The sequence below is a fragment of the Solea senegalensis genome, linkage group LG6 (assembly GCF_019176455.1).
Source record: "Solea senegalensis isolate Sse05_10M linkage group LG6, IFAPA_SoseM_1, whole genome shotgun sequence".
In the NCBI taxonomy this organism is placed as follows: domain Eukaryota; kingdom Metazoa; phylum Chordata; class Actinopteri; order Pleuronectiformes; family Soleidae; genus Solea; species Solea senegalensis.
In genome coordinates this window covers 5284332-5309337 of record NC_058026.1, presented here as the reverse complement: position 1 = coordinate 5309337, position 25006 = coordinate 5284332, and the positions used below count along the sequence as shown (strand labels likewise).

At 40.5% G+C, this 25006-nt stretch overlaps 2 protein-coding genes across 4 annotated transcripts in view; one reads left to right on the top strand and one right to left on the bottom strand.

The window, feature by feature from the left end:
* The window catches only part of gcgrb (glucagon receptor b), a 39545-nt gene extending 22903 nt beyond the window's left edge, over nucleotides 1–16642 (bottom strand). For all 3 annotated transcript variants that reach the window (XM_044027313.1, XM_044027314.1, XM_044027316.1), the window contains exon 1: nucleotides 16338–16642. The gene's annotated coding sequence lies outside the window, so the exon portion shown is untranslated. The remainder of the gene's footprint in view (nucleotides 1–16337) is intronic.
* LOC122770457 (MYCBP-associated protein-like) overlaps nucleotides 1–25006 on the top strand; it is a 71354-nt gene that overhangs the window by 2945 nt on the left and 43403 nt on the right. The window contains exons 2-3 of the mRNA XM_044027322.1: nucleotides 208–318; nucleotides 490–572. The gene's annotated coding sequence lies outside the window, so the exon portion shown is untranslated. The remainder of the gene's footprint in view (nucleotides 1–207; nucleotides 319–489; nucleotides 573–25006) is intronic.

The window sequence follows — 25006 nt, the reverse complement described above, 5'->3', positions numbered from 1 at the left end:
GATGTGCACTCACAATTCCTAAGGCAGTCCTTTCCTTGACAGAAACCTGTCCCAGTGACGCTTATCTTTTTGTATGGTGTCTGTTTCTGCCTTACTCCTCTCACTCTGCTGTATAGTAACTATCCTTTTCACCATCACCACCACATATCCACCTTCTCATCTTATCCATCATCCTTAACCCTGCTCACCAACCACCATCACCACCAGTGTCTGGACCTTATGGGATTTTCCTAGTTCCTGGTCAGAAGTAGAAGCCCTGAGCTTTGATATCTCAACCATCATGTCCAATCTACAAAGACTCTTGAACTACCAACGTGGGTATGTTGACTGTTTTTATCAAAATTACAAAACACACTGACTGTTTTTACTAAGAATAGTGGTGATTTAGCAATTATTGTTTCAAGTTGCTTTTTATAAGAGTTGAGTTTGTGGTTCATTTTTTCATAAGGTGTGTTGTTTGGAAATATTGACACAAATCTAACTCCATAGTCCATAACCTGCCAGCCTCTGCCTGAACCCTGGACATCACCTTTAGCCTCCTGTCCCTCTCTGCCTGTTCCCTGGACTCTGTGGTGAGCTTTCCCTTTGGTTCAACTCTCCGCACCTACCTACCTGCCTGCTGTTACCCTGTGTCAGCCCCTCTGTCCACGAGAGCCTTCACGTACCTGTTGTTTCCTCATCTCCTGACTGTTTGCCATTTCCTCTGCTGTGATTCTAAGAAAGGCTGTTTCCAACTGTACTGCACTGTATTGTGCTGCGTTTGGCTCCGTACTACACCTGCTTCAGTTTGGGCAAAAATGTGACCATTCTCACTCGTCACATGGCCACATATCAGACATATACTGTATGATCTAGGACCACACATTGAAGTGGCACAAAACTGATCTTATAAAATAACTACCATATCACAGTATAGTAGGTGCAATCTCCTCACCCTTAAATTCAAAGAAAAATAAACAAAATTAGGAGAAATAATACACCTTGTAACCTTTACCAGAGCATTGAGTGGTGATTGAGTGTTTACTCGTCAGAACATATCCAACACCTTTTCTACTCAACAGCTTTAAAAGAAATATCTCTTTACTTTCTCTGAAATTGTTTCAACCCACACATACCATTATGAAACTTAAAGAAAAAAAAAAAGCTTAGCAGTGTAAGCAGTGTAAAATCTGCCAATGACAGAAAGAGAAGATGAAGGACGAGTAGTGAAAGTGTGTGGTTATGTGTCAGATGTACCTTTTGTGGCGTGATGACTGATGATTGCATGACTCTCTCCCACAGACCTTGCAGGAGGAAGTCGAGCAGCTTCAAGCTGTGAGACAGTATCCAAGCCAAGCCAGGCGTGCTGAATTAAGAACTATACAGCAGTCCCATTCATTTCACTGATGCCTGGTGTGGGTGCAGTGGTGCTCCCAATGCAGTGGTACATAGAAATAAAACACTATAATATTGTGTACTGATATTACAGCATCAGACACACACAAACTTGTCTTCCCTGAAGCAACACACACTTATCCACTTAGCTGTCTTTCATCTGAACACCAAATATCTGACGAGTGACAACAAACACCAGCTCAGGCGTGTTGGATAATCTGTGTATAACAGTGGCTCATGTTATCCACTTCCACACATTTGAAAACACAGGCAACCGAGGAGAAATTACACCAAAGCAGAAAAGAGTGCTTTGAGTATTCACACATCGTGCTGTGCCTAAATTTTTAATTATTCAAACTCATGTTGGTAAAGGGATGAATTTTTATTCCCACAGCGTGATGCTGACCATGGGGTCTTTGAAAGATCTCGCCCACCCATGGATTCAACCCGCAGATTCAATATGCAATAAGTCAACCAGCTGTCGCTTTGGACAACTTTAAATTTCATATCATTTTATTTTGATAGAAACAACACAGTTAAACTTCGCTTGGGTTTCCTCCACAAGACACACTGTTGCATTAAATGTCATAGCATTCCACCGTATTTTACAGAATGGCCGACTATTTCACCCCAAATTTCAAGATGTCGTCCACGTGAGCTTCTCATGTAACTGTAAGCCAGAAGTCGATCTAATTTTGCTGATATTTTCCGGATAAACTGGTGGGAAGTGTCTTGGTGTGTGTGCATGGTATGTTGATAGAGGTTGTAGTGACAGGAGAGGCAGACGTTGGCGATCCTTAGCAGTCTCTAAATCTAACATGGTTAAGAGCCACAGCATATTGATCTGGGTCATGTCGGACACAACCGACACCGACGGTGACGGTGGGCTGTTGTTCTGTACAGACTGACGTTGCAGCTGATCTGGCTGAGATTGTTTTTTTTTAAGGACGCTTAAACCAACAGGAGGAATTCACAATTGACCTTGAGTGTTGTTATTCAAAAAAATCAATATCCTTTTGTGCGTTGTTGTACTTGAGTGCTCACAGGGAATCTTTTTTTTTTTTTTTCCGCAAAACTCACAGCTGACTACACAGCAGGAAAAATGAAGGTAAGAGTTAAATCAATTTAATTGTGTCACATTTTGGCACCAAGGACATGAAGCCACACACAGAGTTTGATTAAATATAATATATCAAGTTCTTCCACTTCTATCACTCATCATTCCATTCTGTCATTCATGCCCATTTCTTCTGTTTGTTCCTCAGGGATACTACCCAGTATAATCCACTTCCTCTGACTGGTATGATATCTTCCCCTTTCCAATTCCCTGTTTTTGTTTGGCTGCAGTTTACTAACCCTGGAAACATTTATTTTAGGACATCTTAAATTACAACAGACAGCTTGACAATAAGAATGAGGTTATTCTGCAAGCACCATCACGACAACAGATGAAAGACGTGTGGGTTTTTTTCAGTATATTTCAGTCTGTCAGTCAACATTTAGTAACATGTGTTTCAGAGTACTTCATTTCACTCATGTAACAATGTCAGTTGCGCTAAAGTTGGCACATCAGATCTTTCAATGTTGTACGGAGCTGTCAAAATCATTCTGTAAGTCTGTAGCACAAAGTCTTCTGGGCCATGGATCAGTGGTGGAGTGGGTCATCCTCCAATCGGAGGAGTCCAACCCAGGCTCCGCCCACCTGCCACTGCATGGCGATGGGGCAAAACCTGTGCCGTTATCCACTCTAAGGTCAGCAAGACTAGAAGCGTGCAGTGTAAAAATACAACACATGCTTTTTGCCTCTCTCTGTTCTCAAATACTGAGCTCACAGTTAGTGACAGAACATCTGTTGCAGGCGTTCATTCATTACAGTTCGCTTCAGTCTGTCGTACAGCTGGAGTTCAATCTGGAATGAAAGTGGACAAGAAATCGCTGTAATAGCCCCACAGGGCTGAAAGTGTTGCGTCGGTTACAGAGAAATCATTCATAAATGTCGCTGGGTTAGGTTTAGTCACACACCTGACTGTGCTCACACGTCGCCCTCTTTCACTGTCACACTCCGCTAAATAAATCACAGTGTGGCTGCGTGGATAGAGCCTTTGGGCTCTTCAGTCGTGAACGTGTTCAAATTATGAATGATTTTTTTTTTTTTTACAGTTGGAAAACAGAGGTTTTAAAGAAGGCTGTATGTTTAAAGACATTGTTCTGTTTCTGCTCTCTAAACAGCATGTCCCTGGTTTATCACTGGGGATGTTGCATCTTATTTCACTACGCCTGGCACACCACACTGTATATTCCAAGTAGGAATTTCCAAGTTGAGGGGTAATGGATCAGAGAATCTGCAATATACCACAAACCACAGAAAACCTACACAGATACAGGCAGAATAAGCAAACACCACACAGTGGCATTGCTTGCTGTGAGGTGACAATGATAACACAGCACTGACAAATGTATTAAAAATCATCTGGAGAAAGTCTGGCAGAAAAAATCCCCTGGCAATCAATCTGCTATGTGTTGAGTCTCAACTTACTGACACTATCACCAAAGCCAGACAGACTTCATTTAGTAAAGGTCAGGACTAAATCTTTTTAATTGCTTGCATTTTGGACATATTTTGTATATCAGTGTTGGAGTTAGGGGTTTGTTTGGTTTTTGAAAACAGCCAGGGGTGAATCATTCATCATAACATTTTTATATACAGTGATTAATGAGTCTGTGGTGAAATGAGTTTGTCAGTTGGGATTCATCTCAGCGTCTCAGGGAAAGCAGATCTGTGTCCACCGTCTCACCGTGTCTCATTTGACTCGAGACTGACAGCGTAGACCCTCTCTCTCTCTCTCTCCCAGCCTCCTCATCTCTTTCTTCCTCTCTCCGCGTACAGTAGATGATGTTATATATTAGCTCTCCTCATGCATAATGCATGGGTTGCTCCAAGCATGTCTTTGCTGCACTTAGTGAAAACCTGTATGTTGATGTTCCAGGTTTTCTCTCGCTCACATATTCAGAGCAGGAACCTCTGTTACACGTACATTTGTTCCGTTCATTTCATTTATCTATTTATTTTTTTCAGGGAAGAAAGTAATTACAGCTTTTTTTCTACAGCCACGCTGAGGGCTCCTTCAGGCTGCGCTGAGGCACAGTGCTTTTACTGCAACTAAATGGTACCTACACTACACTGCACTACAGCATGCTCTATGTTTAACGGCATCCACTGAAAAGATGATAAAAAAACATTAAAAGTAAGAAAAAGAATAGTGCTCATGTTCAGGGAAACAGATGTCATTTTATTTGAACCACTTTTATTAGCCATTTCTCTTAGGTAGGGTGGGAGATGATTTTCTGGAGCGATTGTAACCAATTAATTAATGCACAAAAATGAAAAATGTCAGTCACCTGTGGAACAGACAGGTCTGTAAAAACACCATCCAATCATATTGAACATGCATCGGTCAAGCTTCCATCTGCCCGTCCCTCGTGCACGAATCAACTGCAAAGTGATGCCATGGTGGCTGTGTTTTGACTGGACAGTTGGGTTCACTTTATGTCTTTGCGATCCAATGTCACCGGAAAGTACCGAAAGTAACCGATGCTGCACAGCGTTTGGGAATCCTGTGTGAAACCAACACTCTTCGTGAACAAGCATTGCGCGTTCCTGTGCTCTGGAGGCGTAGCTGCGCGGGGGAAGTCTGAAGAAAGGGGCTTGGACTTTTGAATTCAAAAGGTAGCCTGAAATTTGAAAAGTATAAAATATATCTGCAGTAACCACACGTTGGCTGTGACGTGCAACTCCTAAGTTTTTAGAAACCATTGGAATCTTTCCGGTTGCACAAACTGTCGTTATTATGGTAAAGCAAAGTGCGCTTGCAAAAATGTGTCGTCTGCGATGCGCTCGGTGTTAAAGGGTTAATTTTTATCCTCTGGGGAGCATGAATGTCCAAAACCTTATTCAATCAGGAACAAAGTGGTGCACTGACTGAGATGAAGTCGATTTTACTGGACAGTTATTTGAATCTCTTATTCATTTATTTACTTCCACCTGTCAAAGAGAATGAGTCTATTTTCTCTCTGATGGCTACATTTCCTTTGCAGGACTTTTGTTTACCTCTCCATTGCTTCCTCTCCCTCCTTTACGTCTTCAGTTTTATCGTTCTGCTCTCTCGACACGCACACATTTTTATTCTTAACAGAGCTAATTGCCCATCGAGAAACATTAATAAATCCAAAAAAAAAAAAACAGAAGTGTGTGGTCAAATGAAAGTCAACGGTGCAGGGGAGGCCTTTGGAGAGAATAACTGAGCAGAAGATCACACCCACCCTCATGCACGCACAGACACACACACTTTGATTGGGATGGGGGAAAGTAGGATAGGTTCAATTTTACGCTTCAAGGTAAAGCGTGAGGGAATGCTGGGAGATTAGGACTATGGTAATTTGAGAGTGAGCACTGCGAGGAAATGAGAAAGTGTATGCGGAAAGAGATGTAGTGGATGATACAGGGATGGTTAATGCAGAAAATGAAGACATAATAAAATCAAGTTAGGAGGAGGCGAATGCAAAACAACAAAGATTGTGTGTGTTGAAATGACTCATTTACAAAGCATTAGGGTATCGCCACTGATGGGGGGAGATGGGGGAGATAAGAGATCAAAGGCCAGAAAGGACTTAAAGTCTATGCGTAAAAGAGGAAGTGGTGGAGTGAGGGATGACGCAGGAGCATAATGAATGTGATACACCAATTTATGGTATTCAATTTCACTGTCTTTCAGAGAAAGTCGCAGAGCAGCAAGTGGATTAGAGTCACTCTCGGTCCTTGCTGAACATAGACATAATGACACTGCAGGCACATACTGTTGTTTAAGAAAACAGAGACACTAATAGGTAAGAACACATTCCAAACAACTGTCAGTTTAAAGCCTATTACATAAACCCAGTCAGTTTAATGAGACAGTCTGCCGAGTTCAGATAACACGCTGGAAAGAGTGGCACACAAGCTTTGCACTGACAATTTGGCATCTTGCAACTGACTGAGATCCAGTGTGTCACATGTGAGACGGTTCAATGGCAGAAAGGGAATATAATGCCAGGTTTGTATATACTCCCTTCAAAATCAATTAGTTTGGTTTCTGCAGCCTTGGAAAAAGCTTTTTTATACTGTACGTACTTTAGGCAAGGACCTTGGCTTACGGAAGCTGCTGTATCTCTACAGCAGAAACAGAAGCTCATTATACAAATAAAGAACTCCTCTCTGTTATCCGACGGTCACCATAGTTCTCTGACACACGTCTGAAAGGGAGGAGTGAACTGAGGACTCCTCTCTCTGTTAGATGCGACTAAGTCTTACACACCTGACCTTCAAGTAGTGAAACTAAAAGTGTTGGTGGAAGACAGACAGAGCTGCAAGTACATCTGTCTTGATATAATTTAATTTAATATTTATTCACCACCATCCCAATTGCCATTGTTTGGCTTCCAAGGAGAAATGTGCATCTTTGATCTTCTCCACTGAGTCCAAGCACCACTACATATTACAACAACACATACTATTTGTGATTTTACACCAAGTAACTGAGCAAAATGAGTCGCCTCGTTGCCAGTGGGATAATGATGACACAGAGTGGGTCGTCCACTGGTCAGTGCTTTGATCCATCGCTCATCTGGTCTGTGTGCTGCAAGTGTCCTCAGGCTTAAGATCCTGAACGTCATGCTGTCGCCAGTATATCATCAGAGAACGACTGTATGAGTAGTGGACACGGACTGTGTGCATGCGAATGAGTGAATGTGTCTCAAGTGCATTGTGTGGTTGTCAAGGCGAGTAAAGGAACTGTAAAACTATAAAAAGATTCATTCACATGATTTATGAATGCCGTTTCCTCAAGAGATGCATATACTGTACATCTCTGCACTTAGTTTTTATGTTTGGGGAGAAAAATAGAACATTTTGCTTTAACTCACGCTTGATTTGCGTAAATATACAAGGTTTTGTTTCTTTGATGTTGTTGGTACAAATCAATATTTTATTTTATTATATATTTTATGTATAATTTTAAGCATATCATTACTTTTGAGATTGCCTCCATGAATTGTTTTACATTCTGCTTTTTGGTTATAATACACAGGATAAAAATATTAACCCTGCAGTGTTATTATTCTGCCTCTGTTTGGTCTTCATGAACAGTAACTGGCAGTGTATGAGGGGTTGGGGGTTAGAAGCGTTTATCCTATAAAAGTGCTGAACAACCAGGTTTCTCGACAGTTAGATGCTGTAGAAAACTTCCACTGTGGGTGCTTCTTTGTGTTTTCCGTCGTACCCCAACCTGTTTGCAGTCGTCTCACTTTACTAGCGCAGTGTTGCTGGCGCCTTCGTCTGTCTTGATATAAACAAATCGCTTCCTAAGCAATTCAATGAGATGACAACGTTATGCACTATGCAGTTTTAAATTGATATTTCTAAGTGGAATTGAGACATGTGACATTATTTACAGTCTGACCTCCCTGATACACATCATTTGTTAACGCCACTACGTTATGGCTCTGGTGTGTCCGATTCAATCTGGAGACTCCACATCCAGGGACAGTGTCCTGTGGTCCATCACTGCACAGTGTTGGTGTAAGGAGAGGATGTCCCACGATCCCTTGTGATTTTTTACATACCAACGTAAACGTTCTTGACTTTGTTCATGACTTTCAATTTGCTCATAAAATACCATACGGATGGCACCTGTCTCTCGTGGAAGCACTGTACATACAGTGAGTGTTTCGACAATTTAAAATATGCATTCGATAAAGCCTACAGCCCCGTGTCCTGCTCTCCAGCATTCATTTTCAGGATTAATTAGCCACAGGAGGGTCTTATGTTGATGACATCAGCATTCCAGATGGGCGAGATTAATGGATGTGATTTACCTATCACTGACAGATAGAATGTCTCTGCTTAATGAGGCTAATCTGCTGGTATGTGTGCTCTGAATGTATGTGTGTGTGTCCATAATTCTGTGTGTGTGTATGAACACCAAAAACCAGTTTGGGGCAATGTTGATGAACTAAACACGGTTGGTGTTTATAGATGAGACCTTCTCTCAACACGCATGCATAAAAAACATACACACAGGCACACGAAAGTCAGCTAAGCTGACACCATTTTGACAGAGAGGCAAGCCATGCGGGTTGTTGTAATGCAATGTTAACAAATCAGTGGCTGGAAATCAACTGGGGTTCAATTTTCAGTGGACAGACACATAAGAGATTCACGACACAGCCGTGTGCAAAACAAAACAAGGCTATCTTTTTCTAACAAAGACGAGCAAGTTGTGTGTGTGTGCGCTGGCATATGAAATTTCATTCAAACACTCAAAATAATCACATTTTTACCCAGCTCACCACTGAAGTTTTAAGAAGTCATGGTGCATGTTGAGTTTTACAGTCAGCAAGGAGCTGGGGGAAAGTTAATCATTAGAGAGATAAAATCATATTTTGCTGCCACTCCGTGTACTCGTGTGCACACTTTTCTTACGTACTGTACGTGCACAAGGCCTGAGTGTCTGTGATGTGACGGCTTGTGCAGGAGAGAGTGACTAATTTCGTGGCTCCTTGTGTAATGACTCGCCTTGTGCCTCAACTTACACCGATGAATAAATAATAGACAGATCAAATAGAAGAGTCTACAAAAGGAAATATACATGAAATATGCAAGACAAGCTTTGACGTAAAGTGTGTATCCCTGAGTGTGTGAACAATGGTGTGAAACCATCCTAGCATTACATCCATATGACCTTACTTCTGACCGTGTAATGTAATTCTGCTTGGCTTGATAAACGTGATGGGTTGCATAGTATGTTTGTGACACGTGTTTCCTCCTGATGTTGCACATGTATACTACTAAACGTAACTAATCCCTGTGGGTGAGCCCACATGCACTAGAGTTTCTAGTTGATTTTATATTTTCCCGGTGCCATCTACACCATAGGGAGTGTGTTCTGGTATCAATGGGTAGCCTCGCTGCACTGTGAGTGTGTCATATTATCGAGATGTTATTGTCCTGGGATATCATTCATTGATCATGTAAGGCTAAATATAGTACTAGTCGTAATATAATCACGAACCGAGTCTCTGCTTTGTTTGCAAAGCCTCTATGTGATGGTCCATGAAAAAAAGACTGAGAATGATAATTGGCTGCTTTGCACTTAATGAACAGTGTGTGTGTGGGTTAGAGTCACAACCCTTTTCAGGGTTAATACCTGGTTTTAGGGTGAGGGTTAGAATTGCGTTTAGGTTTAGGTTAGGCACTTAGTTGTGATAGTTAGGGTTAGGGGCTGGGGAATGCATTGGGTCAATGATGTGTCCGCACTCAGGACTAAAAACAAGTTTGTGTGTGTGAGTGTGTGCCTCATTAGGACTATTTTTAATTCAGAAGGAAAAGAGAAAGTCAAAGAGAGGAGAGGAGAGGAGGAAGGCAATACATGCAACATTACAGAAGGTAACTGCTGTAAAACATGAACAGCAACAACAACAATGACCTTGACAGGAGCAGTTAGAAACCACGTCCATTTCAGAGGACAGAGGGACAGGTTGAGAGCCTCTAGAGCGGGGCCAACAGTAATTGTTGCATACAAATGCACTGTTTTATAATAATTTTATTTTCATTGCCACAATTATCATTTTGACATGGCAATGTAGCCAAATCTAAACCACGCAGGAGCGAACAAATTAAAAAAAATCTGCCTATCTTTCACATCTGGAGTCATAATAGGAGGTGATGCATGAATCTGTCTGACACGTGACCTGGGGCGATTCTCTGTCCCGCTCCATCCCGGGCCCAGGAAGGAGTTTGCAGATTAAGTGCATTTGAAAATAAGTGCTCCACAATGAGAAGCATGGCTGTAGCCACACAGAGTCGCACCACGATGCACGAACACAAACGGGGAGCTCAGAGGCTGCTTCAACCATCTTCACTTCCACGTACTTTGACTTCTTCTGCTAATTATGTTCAGGTTTTGGGTTGATGTGTGCCCTCTGCTGGCCTAAGACCATAAATGAGGTCCAGAGAAATGACACACAGGCGAGAAGAAACAGATGTTGTCGGTTAATTAATTAATGAATGACTTCTAAAACTGGTTCATTTTTAATATCCCCAGCAAGATATGGATCGTGGTTGGGGTAAGGTTATCCACGATGGCTGAAAATCGGTGCAATGTCCTGATAAGGATGAGCAAACCTGTGTGCAAGACACAGTTTCCTGTGGATATTGCTGCTAGAATTACAGACTGTAGTTCATCCAGTCACAAAGCAACAGCGACAAAGAGCAGGGGACATCTTCTTCTCCTCTTCCTCTGATGGTGTTACCTTTCCTTTGTTTATTGATTTATTTAAAGAAGTTGCGTCGAGAGGTAAAGCAATTTAAATGTTAATTGAACTTTCCAGTTCAACAACAGCTTTGTTATAAACAATTTCCTGGCTGACACTAGAGTTAATGCATTCATTAATTAAATTGTTCTCTCCTTGTCCATGGAACTAAATGATGTTATGTGTGCTTGTGATAAACTCGGCTGTTTGTGGTCACTAATCAAACTGCAAAACATACTGTTATGGACAATTCTATCAGAAGTGTAACTGTAGGACATTAACATTAACAGTCTGTTATCTGTTAATGTTAGTGAATTCTGCAAGAGGAAATTTAAATGTTGAAACGTGCGCCTCACTATCTCCTCTGTGCATTGAATGTATTTAAATTTGAGTTTACACATCAAGTGTTAAAGATCCACTGTGTAAGATTTATGGGAAATCATTTCTATTTAGCAGAAATGGGATGAAAATAATAGATTACTATTGTTAATAATAACAATCTTTGAGTGTACAATAACCTGAATGTGAGAATTGTTGTTTTTATTATCACAGAATGAATCAGGAGCAGGTCAACGTTAGGTTTCTTTTGTGTCTGATACCAATATCATAAACTCAAGTATATAAACCCGATATTAGTCCGATACAGGCATATGAAGTTATTGACAACACATACTGTAAGTGCTGAGTCATTTCAAAAAAATAAAGTGCGTAGTGAAGCATGTGATATGGAGAATATTTGGACTGTATCACATTTTACATTTTTATCAGTCCAATATCTGATCCAGTGATTTTGACAGATACCGATGCCTATCTCTAGTTTTGAATGGACAGACTAAACACCTTTTGAATTTGAAGTTGCGGCTAACAGCTGGTGCCACCAAAAACAACTAGCAACAAAAAACAGGCGTTATGTCACCAATTCAACTTTTTTTGTAGTAACGAAGATGGTTAAGGGAAATGTATCGGGGTAAAAGTACACATTTTACATTTTAAGTACACTTATTTGTACCACTGCTATGATGACCCAATTTCCCTTTGGGGATAAATAAAGTTATCCATCTATCTATCTATCTATCTATCTTTCTATTTTTTTTTAAAAAAGTAAAAGTTGTCGGAAAAATAAATAATGACGTAAAGTACAGATATGTGAAAATTCTACTTAAGTACAGTAACAAAGTATTTGTACTTTGTTACATTACAACACTGTGTAGGAGAATGCAACTTCCTCAACAGATGTTGCTAAATCCTACACACTGTATCTCTAACACTGCTAGGTAGCGTGGCGATGGACTGTGGTAAAGGGACAGGATGGGTCTTGCTGAGATAGTGAGGACAGGCAGGTCACGGTGCACGACACCTGCTGTCAGCCATGACATTGCCACAACCAAATACATACCCTGCTTTATCATCTATTAAAGACAAACTGCAACTAGTTATTGAGACCATGAACTCCCCAGGGAAACATTTCAGCCAAGGGATGCAATAAATCAAGTGAGATGTCGGGCCATTCTCTCGTCAACTTACCTACAAACACACTTATGTATCTAACCAGTGTGGTTGGATAACCTTCAGGACGGTTAAGAACCTGACCTTTACGCATTTCATTTTCTGGACCCAATGGTGACAATGAACATTATTTATATACAGTTTATGGCCTGGATGTGTGGTTTGTAAATGGATCTGTTGCATAGTGACCTAAAAATATTCATATTATAATGGAAAAACAGTGTCTATCCAATTACATGTCATTTACACCAATGGCAATGACTATTTGGTGCCCAGCTGTACTGCTTTTTGTCGGCATTTATATGCATTTGTGATGTACACACATTCAATGTTTAGTAACTATTAACAAATGTAAGTGTTGATAAGTGTATATGTCCCCCGTCAGAACTTATACAGTATATGTTCTGACGGCCATGACCAAAAGAATACACAAGGCTATACTGTATGTAGGGAATTGCTACAAATAAAGAAGTCGCCAGCCGAAAGCACTCATCATGCCATACCCTTGCATCAGAGTCTTTTAGAGCCTTTATAATGGGCTTATTGTTATTAATGTTGTTGTGGCGTGTTTCCACTAGCTCGACTCGTGATGTCATAACCAGGATAATGACGCATGACGTCGTCAGACTGCCGTGCACTGATTGGTCAGAGTTCCGTCACAGAAAGAGGCGCGAGAATCAAACGGAACAATGCCGAACTGTAGATCAGTTAAAAAGACTCAACAATCCTGAACACGTGGGTTAATCTCCAACATTTAACAAGGAAATGTCTAAAATCTCATTTGTCAAAGGAGTCTGGTGTATTTAGCGACAGCACTGCTGAAAGCCTGTGATCGAGAGGGGCGAGCCGAATGCGGCACAAGCTCGGGTCGGGTGGTTGTGTGATTCTCGTCGCTACCACCTGGGTTTCCATCACCATCCTTAGCACACACGTTTTCCTGCAAGGCTGCAGAAGAATCGTTCTCATTTAGAAATGAGATTACGTGTAGTTGTGAATCGAGAGTGTCACGAGCTTCGACCAATTAAACCACGCAGTGCAAATATTATAGCAAAACAAATCACGTTTATCTGTTTAACTCAAATAATAATCACATCAATCTCCGATAGCTTCCTCTAGCCCCAAGCACCAGACCTGTGGCCACAGTTAAACGCCAGAGTGACGCATTCATGCAACTGCAGTGTAACTAATAGGTCGACGGTTATATGATGCCATTTGGGGAGTTTTTACTTTGGCATTTACCTTCATGTGCTTATCTGACATTGCAGGTCCCTGAGCACCAGTCATTTGCAACCAGAGGTAAAAACGTTGTGGTGATCAAATGTTTTCTGCAATAAAACAACACGATTTATTTCTAAAAAAGAAACCCAATTTCAATTTAATAAGTAGCATGATAGAACTTTTCCTCGATATAAACACAAGATCCACACGAACGGCACCATGACAATGAGAGAAAGGAAACTTTGGAATAGCTGCAGCCACGTCATGCTCTGTTGACGCACATAGTGTGAGACAAGCAGGGCCATATTTTTTTCCCTAGCGCAGCCAGGTGCACCAACGCAACCAGAAGTGAGAGCGAGTGAAAAGAGAAAAATCTCGACAGGAAATCCTAACGAAACCTTGAGCGAGACTGAGAAGAAGACGCCTGGAGCAATGCCATCCCCCGGAGAACACACAATTCAAGGCTTTAGAGTCTGAGACCCAAGAGCATCTTCCTTTAAAGCTAACGTGACGTCTGCACCACAACAGCAGGTCATAGTGTCTCCTTTGTTGTTTATGATAGAAACAGTGATTCACATACACAATCGCTTACTTCACTGTCAAAGACAGTCCAAAATAAAGGATTTAAGTGGCTGATAAAAAGCAATTGTTACCTAGTTACCAACTCCCTGGCCGTGAATATTTCTCTCGGACAGTAATTCCCCTCCTGTAAAACCTGAAGCTTTAAACCTGTGAGTATTAAGATTTAGTTCATATTTACCTGCGTGGTAAGATTCTTTTCCATATCATCACCTTATCAGTCACCACACTGTTACACTACCCTTAATATCAGAAACGACAGCAGAGTAGGAGAGTACACCACAGCATTCAACACGTAACTGAACGATATAAAGAGGAATGTGACTCTGCCATCGTATACAATTCGATATTTAGATTCTAAAGTCAGATTTTGAAGTGAAAGAGTCCAATATATTAATGGACACAAAGTCACAAAACAAAGCTTTAAATGTCTTCCAATAATGGCCTGTCAGGCTCCACCTACACAACACACCTTCTGTCTTTGTCCACGTATTGATTGGGAAAAAAACAACTCTAAGAAGAAGTTAATGAAAGACGTACATTAGCTTACTTTGTCTGCGCTCAGCATCTGAGAATCAATATCTGTCCTCTGTGAATGTGAACGCTGGCCCACACTGACCAGGCAAATCAAATCTGAGGCTATCATCCTACCATTTCAAAACAGTGGCCCGATGTCTCCGGAATCCAGCGCACCCTCAGGCAGGACAACTTAGGTTATTACTTCTTGAGGGAATGAAAGAAAACACAGAAGCGTTAAAAGGACACAGAGGAGAGTCAATAAACGGGATGGACACACGTGCAGGCATCAGGACGGATTTGGCACATTTATCCCAGAGACAAATGTCAGTAAAGGACAATCTGTCTTTCACACCTCTTCAACGGGTCAAGATCTCAGAAGACAAACATGTTACTGATGTAGGCTAAATATACATCAATGAAAGATTAAACAGCCTCAGTACAGCGCCTGACAATACAAAAACTACAGAATTACAGGAAAAAAAAGGAAAATACAGAACTGGTGTTTAACTCAACACACAATTATCTTTGAGTTGAAGCACATGTCATAACTTTAAATGATTTACATTAGATTAGAGCTGAAACAATTCTTTTCATAATCAATTAATCGGTCTGAAGCTTTTTTCATGATTAAAACAAGATTTGTGATTGTTTAAGCTTCTTAAATGTGAGTATTTTCTTAATTTCTTTGCTCTGGTTAACAAAGAAATCATTAAAAGTGAATCATTTTGGTTTGTGTTCGAAACAAGACATTTGAGAACATCATCATTTCCAGGTTTGACGAAACACAGACCAACATGTTTCAAGGTTTTTTATGGACCAAACGATTAATCGATTATGAAAATATGAAAATAATCGTTAGTTGCAACCGGAGTGAACAAGGAGTTCACTTTGTAAACTCATCACATATAATTATTGTCTCCACAGGATCCAAATGTCCATGTTTGTTTTTAAATTGAGATAGCCTATACAAATATTGGCCATTACCTGAGAAGGGACAGCAGATGCCTTGTAATAATAATAATAATGATAATGTATAACTTATGTTGCCACTGCAGGCCACCGCAAACTGAACACAGCTGCACCTTCAGCCCCTAAAGACAAATACAGGGACTCATAACAGCTGCTTTTGACGACACTATATCTCTTCACTGCAGATATGACAGAAATGCCCCTGTTTGCCCAGGTGACACAAAAGACACATTTAAGTGCATCTACAACTTCCTTAAGTCACTACTGACTATCTATACCAGAGCCAAACCAAAAATATACCAAATGGTAGAATTGCATGGCTTTTGCAGGAAAAGGAACACAGAGGGCGCAAAACAAGGCAGAAATAGAATATTCACTGCACACTTTTCTCAGATGCGCGTGGTCACATGTATCAGATGATATAAGCTTTCATTCATATTTATCTGCCCCCATCATCTCATGCTACCCAAACCAGAACAACTGCATCTGTGTATCTGCCCTTGAGTTCAGCGTGCTTGACAAAAATAAACAGGTCACGTGCACATTTAAACTCATCTGGCTGGTCCCTTCATCCACGCAACAATGTTTACACGGTCATAGTAGCGTCTTACAGGCGCGCGCGCACACACACACATTAAATGGCAGGACACATTTACTCTTAGGTGTGCCTTAATTCAATATCATAAAGTGATAGTTAGTTAGAACTCCCAAAGCTCTGCGCTGTGCCTCACCAGCATCACGGACAGACTCCTCACATACAGTGAAACTTACAGACTCGGGGAATGAGCGAATAAACGGAGCAAAATATCAGAAAAGTGACTTTTTACCTTCGCGTCCAGACTTTCTTTTGCGCCCCTGCTCCCCACGCTGCCCGATCCTCATCTCCTGACGCGACCCATCACCACAGGTTGAGTCCAGAGCGCGCAGCCAGAGCGCATGACCGTGACAAAGAAAGAAAGAAAGAAAGAAAGTCTTGACAAGTAAGATGCCTTTTATCTGTGTGTCTCTTCTTGTTTCTCTAAATCACTTGAGTGGATGAAAACTCGCTCCAGCTGCAGAGTGATGGGCTGAAGCGTCGGAATGCCCCGCTGTTAGTGCTCCGCGCTCCCTCCTGTCAAGCTTTTGACAATCACAGCTGACTGTGGAGGCCGGCTTCTGGCGTGGAGTTTCAAAATAAAGCTCCCACCGGTCACTGTGTCGCTGTATGAACAGAATGACCACAGTTGTAGCCCAGATAACATGCATCCGTTAAACCTGAAACACCAACATACACATGCAGACACACCATATATAAATGCTCTTTTGTTGTGTGTGTGCTCTTTGAATCCCGTCTAAATGCACATGTCACAGCACATTATGATACAAGAGAGTAAAAAAAGAGAGAGAGAGAGCTAGGGTGTGAAGGCAGCAGCTCACCTGTGAAACTTCACCTTCATTCTGTGAGGTTGGGACAAGCAGGAGGTTAATGACAGTGTGTGGGGCTGCAGGCTTGTACAAATTAAAAAAAAAGAATTTGATGCTGCCTTATTTGCTGATATGCACCAGTCAGTGAAAATCTTCAATTAGCTCACTGATTGTGGCTGCATGCCATTAAGGAGTTCTGATGTCAGGGCCCTGCTATTGCACACATTACTACACTTAACAGAGTCAATGTTAATGATAGCACTTCTTTTATGTGCTGTTGTTTTTTTGTCGACCTGTTTGATTTGGTGATTTCTCATAGAAAAAAACAGGATGGTATTTTTTATTTTGTTCAGATCGATGTGTGACGATGAGGCTGAACTGAGAACTGAGGAAAACAAGGTGTATCATGTAATATTTCAAAAAAATCCCTTCGCTAATGCGTGAGGCGGCTCTGCCTGCATGTGCACATTAAAGTTCACATTCAGAATTTTACAGCAAAATTGACAGAACAAATTGACCTACAATTTAATTATTTATTCCATGTATGTATAACCTTGTGTCACTTGTACTATTAAACGGTTTTCAATTTATTTTCATTCTTACACACCCTGACCCTAATCATTTTCATTTCACCCAACTCCTCTGCCTTAATAGAAACGATACGCGGCGATGCTGCGGCCAGACAAACACGATATTGTATATGTAAGGCTGGGTCAGAGCGCTGTTATGTTTGCATTAATATTGCTAATCAGCGTGGCGTTCATCATGTGGATTTAGAACTGATGAAAGGATGCAGGGAAGAAAGATTAATGGACCCCCGGGGCATGACACAACCAGAGTGATGAATGAGGCAATAGGGGACAGTGAATGAATTAGTCTACATGATTCATTCAAGGAGTTTGAGCCCAAGGTTTCATTTTGTTTTCCTCTTGAGCTCACATACACCTCCATGTGACCTATGACACCGTACACAAATCACCCTTCATCTCCGCTTTCATAGTAATAGTGATTGTTAAACTGTGTTCACCGCAAGTGTTTCAGATACCAGAAGTAAACATATGATTTGGTTTAAAGGTACAGTGTGTAACTTTTTTTTAAATGATGGAATTATTCTTCCCCTGTTTGGTCCTTGTGCAACAGGAAATATGTATCATTATTTGTATGTGGCAACCCTAACCACTTCCAGGGAAGCTCAGCTTCTCTCATAGTTGGAGTAGGAGGCGGGCACGGACACTGGGCTTCTGCATGATTATTGGAGGAACTGCCTTAAAGGCGGAACCAGTTTTTGATTGACAGCGTTACAGAAACGTACACATGACAGCGGAGGCTTTTCTGCCTCAGCTCTGTGTGGATTTTGAGAGGGAAGTGTGTGGACAAAATGTCAGTTCTTTTTTCTAGTTGTTCATTTTAGGTAAGAATGTATGTATACATAAAATGAAATGCCTGAAAATGAGCTTGCCCTGTTTCAAAGACCATGCAGCGGCCACCACTGTTGTGGAGGGGGGCGTGGCGGCTGCATGAGGACATGTAGGTGTAAAGGTGGCTCATGAAAGCAGTCACAGATGAGCTAATTGGCATAGCTGAGGCTGCTTCGTAATCATGGTCTCCCTGTATATTCAGTAGCTTGCTGGACCTGTGAAGGACTGAGTGCTGAACACGAGAAGGAAGCGTTGGCGGAAACACAGTTCACAAATAAAAGTTTATGTTAACTTACACGATACATATGAGTGTGTCGTGCTTTATCATCTTTTCCTTTAAATGGAAAGAAAATGTACAAATGTGCTACTGAGGAAGAGATGAGACTGGTGAAGGACACCATTAACGCCTCGAGAAAGTGTTTACTGGCATTAAAATGAGAAGTAGATTGTATATAAGAGGTGGGCTCATTGTCCAATTGACTTCCATTTAAGAGTTCTACTCATTCACATGGTGGCCTTTTTAAAATATTTCTACTTCCTGCTCAGCTTCAACCAACAAAGTGGAAGTTTGTATATGTAGTCTTTGGTTTCCAGTCATACTCTAACCTGTTTGAAACCATCCCACTTTACTAGTACACTGTTGCCTCCATCTGCCTTAACCTAAAATGAATGACTGACCTAATGAAGATGTGAATGACAAATCAAAAAAAAAAAAAAGCCAGCCAAAGGTCTGTCAAAATATTCTGTGTTTTATTTTTATCCTCTGATGAGGAGCTGGAAATAGTCATCCATTAATCTGAAGTCTGACTCGGTGCGCTCGGATTAATCTGATTTCAGGTCAGATGCTGTATGGCCTCAGTGTATGACTCTCCTTCCTCGCTGTGTGTCACTCTCAGTCTTCCTCCTCCTTGCAGGTGGTTATTAACAAAACGCAATTTAATATCCAAGGGCCCTCGTGACCTTGAGCTGTCGCAGCCTCATCTAAAGCCACCTCTGTTATTGGATAATTCCCCTCCGGCATATATAGTGTTACAACATCATTTTAATATGCATATGTAAACACCAATACACATCTGGTGAGAGCTCATATTCAGCGCTGGGCAATTTCCCTGCAAACCGTGATTGATGCACAGACACTGAAGCAGTGAAATCAAATTGATGTAGGATGAGAGAATTCTGATGAATGAACAATGATGACATTTATTCAGACACATTCTCATTTGTTGCTTTCCTTCTCTCCGCACACACACACGCACGCAAACACAGTTTAAATATCTTATTAATGGTTTTTAAAATTGTTGTGCGAAATATTATTATATGAACTAATATTTAATGCAGTGCATTATTGAAGAGAAAAAGAAAATGCTGTTTTAACATCAACAACTGGGTTCACAGTAATTGCACATCGGCTTATTTTTAATTTACTCCTGCTCATTAAATTACATTTGTCATAGTTGTTTCAATCAAATTCATCATGAGGAAAAAACAGTCACTTGTTTTTGAGCTTGAGGTTTTTGTATCTTTTGTGTGTGTGTGTGTGTATGTGTGTAGGGGAAGGTGTGTAAGGAATATCATCTCCCAAGCGTGGTTAAAAAGGGATTTTTGGGACGTGCACAATCCTCCTTGTGGTTGCCGTGTGTCTTTTAAGTCACTGTTTACCCAACAACACATAACTTACATAACTTGTGTGTTTGTGAAAGAAAACACCAGTTCTCCGATGGCCTGGCTTCACCGTGTTCAGGTTTGTTTGCTATTAAAGAAATGTATAAATAGTGGCTGTTTGAAAGTGACACTTTGTATTTAAATCAACATTTTTGTCAGTTCTTTCTTTCATTATGATGTTATGTTTTCAGACTTGTATTTTAGTGGTCTCTTAGGCATCTTTTTTAGACATAGTACAGTCACTGATAAGAGCATAATATACCTCCATCAACACCAAACAATTCTACACATATTGGTTTGCCTCTTATATATAATCATTATTACAAGGCTTTGATGAAAATGTTCCGCCACTTTACTTGGATCCACACTCACCTGCTGAATGTTCCATCCCTAGTTTGGTTCAAATAAGTTTCAGTATTTTTGTTGTTGTTGTTTTTTGAATAATCCTGCTGAAACATAAACAGTCCAACACACCTACATGAAAATAGAATCTCCTGAACGTGAGGTGATGTATACGCACACATGTAAAGGACTTATTGTGTGCACGTGTTTCCCTTATTATTAAATTTCTTTGGGAGAAAGGTTGTAAGAGCATGCGAGCCCACGTTTGCAGACACATGTCACGTGAGCTACGTTCCAGACTTAAACCTGACGGACATCAGATGGTGGTTTTGTAGATCGGGTGTTAGTATGTAAGCACGGTTGTGTTTGTGTGTTTTGAGATACGAGAGGAAACTTCTGCATTGTTTAAAAGGCTTATTGTTGAAGCAACAAGTCCAAAACACAGCTGTGGGCTCAGCTAAGAGAAACTATACCCCTTGCGGCGGTGGCTCTCAGAAGAGCATGTGATACGGAGAACCAAGATCTATTATAGTCTGTATGTGTTGAAGTGCGATTGCTTCAATAGATGGGGACAACGATGTCAGCGAATCAGCGCGAGCCGCACCCAGTTTGATCCCTCCTTGGGTTCAGCAGTTAGTTACTGTCGCGTGGTGCGGTGTAGGCACGCGTCGTTGTTTTCGGATAATGCCCCCACGTCTCTCTCATCTGACTCAGTGACTCCCCATTGAGTGTTCATCCAAGGTTGTGTGCATGTGTGCATACAAAAGCAGCTTTAGCTTTTCTAGGTTAGTTCTAGGTTAGCTGAGCACAAAGCAAATGTCAGTGTATTTAAAGTGTTGGGCGTGTAAGAGATAAGTTCCCACAGCACATATGCAGCACACCCACTAATTGATAAATGTGCTTTCCTTGTCTTTGCTTCCAATTCCTCTTATTCTTTCTGATTGTCTTCACTCACCCACACCTACATCACACTAATTCATCACACCCACACACACGCAGAGTGACCATTAGTCTCTGGGGCCTTGACAGCTGGATTTAATTTGGTGACAGGAGAACATTCAGAGTGTGAGCAGAAGCTGCCTCGAGAGCGATTATTTACAGGGCATTGTACGTGAGAGAAAAAAGGCATATATTACCGTAGAGTGAAAGTAACGTCTCTGCCTGTAATCTTTTGAAAAACCTCAAGGTCGATGCTTGATATTAAAAAGAAATGTTTTGAATATTGATATTGCTTTGTGACGTGTATCAGCCAAAGGCCTTTTGAAGACCTGCGTTCCAAGACCATAAACCACAAAGCCTAACATTTGTCATTTCATGGATGAACTCATGAACACGTAACACAAGACACATTCATTATTGACATGCACTTGTCCCCCGCCCCGCTGTTTGTTCCCCGGGCAGACAGAGCACAAGTTATATGTTCCTTCACACTTTCTTTTCCTGAGCGAGTAGTGAAATGTGAAATGTGAGGGATTTTCCTCCCTTTTCGTACAACATATTTGTAACGCGGCAGCTGGCAGAGGCATCAGTCTCTCTCTTTTTTTTTTTGTGTGAAGAGATGTATGTGTTCTACTTTGTGTGTGCGGTGGGAAACAAAGAGAAAACTTTTCTCATACTCGTGTTGATCAGTGCTTATATAGCTCCAGACCAGATGTGTTTCAGTCTGAATGATTGTTTTATTCTTTCTGCACATGAATCTCTCCTAAACACACTGAGACTATTTCTTTCAACATTTTGTATCAGACCTCTAGTTTCTTGTATTTGCACATTAGTGACAAAGCATTTAGTTTGAAGATTAGCTTTGTGTGCACTAATAATACGGCCATGTAGCTGCAAATGCGAGATCCTGCGATTCGTTTTTTTGAACCCGCGGATTCGCCAATTTAGTGTGTGCAAACAAATAAAGACCACGAACATAAATACAGGACGTAGACAGGTAATGTGACATAACCGAGACAAATTCAAACAGGACAAAAGCGGGCAGAGCGAGATCAGTCTTTAAACTAAGACAAAAAACATTCTACTCAAATAAGGATTTTGCTTTGTTTGAATAAACAGCAACGCAATAAAAATGTCCACTTTCCACAGTTATTTGGTTTGTTTTCATTTTATTTTATTTAAATTACATCTGTGTGACATTCCCCTGGCTCTTTTTTGAATTCATAGAATTCTTCTAATTCTAACCCTCTGCATTTGTATTATAGCATATGGAATAAATTACAATTTTAAATTAAGATTTTTTTAATTTTATAAGATTAAGGTAAACAAGCTATCACATGCTATCAAAGCAGAGATGTCACTCTCTGGTGTCAAGAACCTCTGTATTACTCATATCTTCCACCTCTTCTGTGTAATTCTTTACCCGATTCTCTCCACTCGCATGTATCGAAACTCTTCATGGTCTCCTGTAAAGCGATATATCGAAACACTAAATAATTTAACTGAAAAAAAGAAACAAATGTTTATACATGTCAAATATTAACACTGTTCACATTTTGACAGAACATTCTCACCTTAGGGTTTATTTCTCAAGACAAACGATGACATTCCTAATTTGTCCTACGCAGCATGTGCAAGGTTGAAACAAAATCACAAAATCATGGAAATACACATCGCTTCAACCCAAACACTGCAGTCATGTAGTATGACTCTAATTCTAATATTTTGAATAAATTTTTCATTATTTTATTATTTATTTTTAATTATTTTCAAAGTACCAAAATAATAATAATAATAATAATAACAATAATAATAATAATGATTATTATTATTATTGTTATTGTTATTGTTATTATTATTATATTATTATTGTTATTATTATTAATTAAAAAGCCTCCTCATCAAGAAGCGTCTCACTGATGTGATAATAAATGTGTAACACATCTGTTCTGCAACAAGAATACAAATCAATCTTTAAAAAAAAAAAAAGAAGATTAGAAACATGAAAAGTGAAGGCCTTTCTGCATGGAGTTTGCGTGTTCTCCCTGAGTGTGTGCGTGGGTTTTCTCCTGGTTCTCCGGTTTCCTCTCACAGTCCAAAAACAGGGCCAGGCAATAGGGGGATTAGGTGAATTGGACACTCTTAATTGACCATAGGTGTGATCGTGAGAGTGGGTTGTTGTCTCTAGCAACCGAGGGGGCGATTGATTTATCATGGCAGTAAACACTTCTCGGCCCACATGGTGGAACAGTGGCTTCCACTAGGGTCTATGGCAGTTGCTACTTTCAGACCTTTTTCAATCAAGCACAGTTTTGTACATTTTGGTTCCATTTAGAGGAAAATAAACAATAAAGTGCATCTCATATGGGTGGAAACCACCCGCATGCACACAAAGCTCGAGTTTGTCTCGAAACCAGTAGACAGTGTTTATTTTCTATGCGGTCTACGCAACCAGTGCAGGTTGACAAATCCAACAGACAAAGTAGTAGCAACATTCATTGTGCGTCTTGTCTGTGTACATCTCTAGAGTTTGAGACAAGCAACAGCTAATCAAAACAAAGATCAAAGTGACTGCTTGATGATATTAGAGGATGTGCAAAGCTGACTGAGAGAGAGATCTCTGTTTTGTCTTGATGAGCAAATCCTGTCACACGCAGCAATTAGTGTGTGCACTGACAAGACCAAAAAATGACAAAGGCGGATTATGGAACCTTGTGTTTAAGTAATAACTCAATCATACCACATGTATTTTTCCAGATGGATTACGTGCTGAGCATCAGGCAGAAAGTTACCTTCATTCTTTCCAGCCGCCTTAATCCCATTTCCAGGGTTTTGTTGTGATCCTTGAGGTCATATGAGTTCCTGCCATGTCTCCATCAGCCTCAGCTCAAAGCCAACAATCACTTTTCTCTGAGCTCTTGACCATGGTCAGATTAGGGGACCTGCAGCTGGCCTTTTAGAATCATATACTGGCCAATGAAGGGGGGAAAATTACTTTTTATTATTCACACTCACAGTCTTCCCCAAAGCTGAGTGCTCTCCACAAGTAGAAGCTTTGTTGAGTGAAAATAAGTCAACCATGAAATAAACAAAGCGGAGTGAATGGAAATTATTCCTCCATTATTTTTCTCATAAACAGTGAGATCTATAGCTGCAGTTTGTGCAACAAAATGAAAACAGCCATGACGAATGAGTTCAGCATCAAAATCATTATTTATTTTTTCAATTTTTCAATTATCTTTTTTTCACAGTAGCTAGGTTTGCATCAAAATTTTGTTTGAAAAACAATCAGTTCAGTAAGCCCCAAAATCAAAAACCCAAGTTACAGACGATACTCTCGGTTAGCCCAGCGATCATAAACCTGTCACACAGATGAAAAAACAGAGTAAAAGCTGCCTTTAAACCTTTAAGGGCCGCTTATGTTACAGTGACACACAGTGTACAAACTGTGAACACCACCATCCTGAAAAGAAACCATGTTACTGACATATAGCACCATTGAACATTTTAAACCACTTTCAAAGACCCCCCTCATGTCTTGTTTTTATTGATTTTATGTTTTATACCTTTTATGTTGTTGGGCCTTTAAATCAGTAAAGCACTTTGGTCAACCTTGGTTGTTTTTCAAATGTGCTCTTGAAATAAGTCATCAATGCTCCGTGTGTGTGTGTGTGTGTTTGGTGCTATTAATAAAAGTAATGTGCACCTTATGTCATCTACTCTTGGTAAAG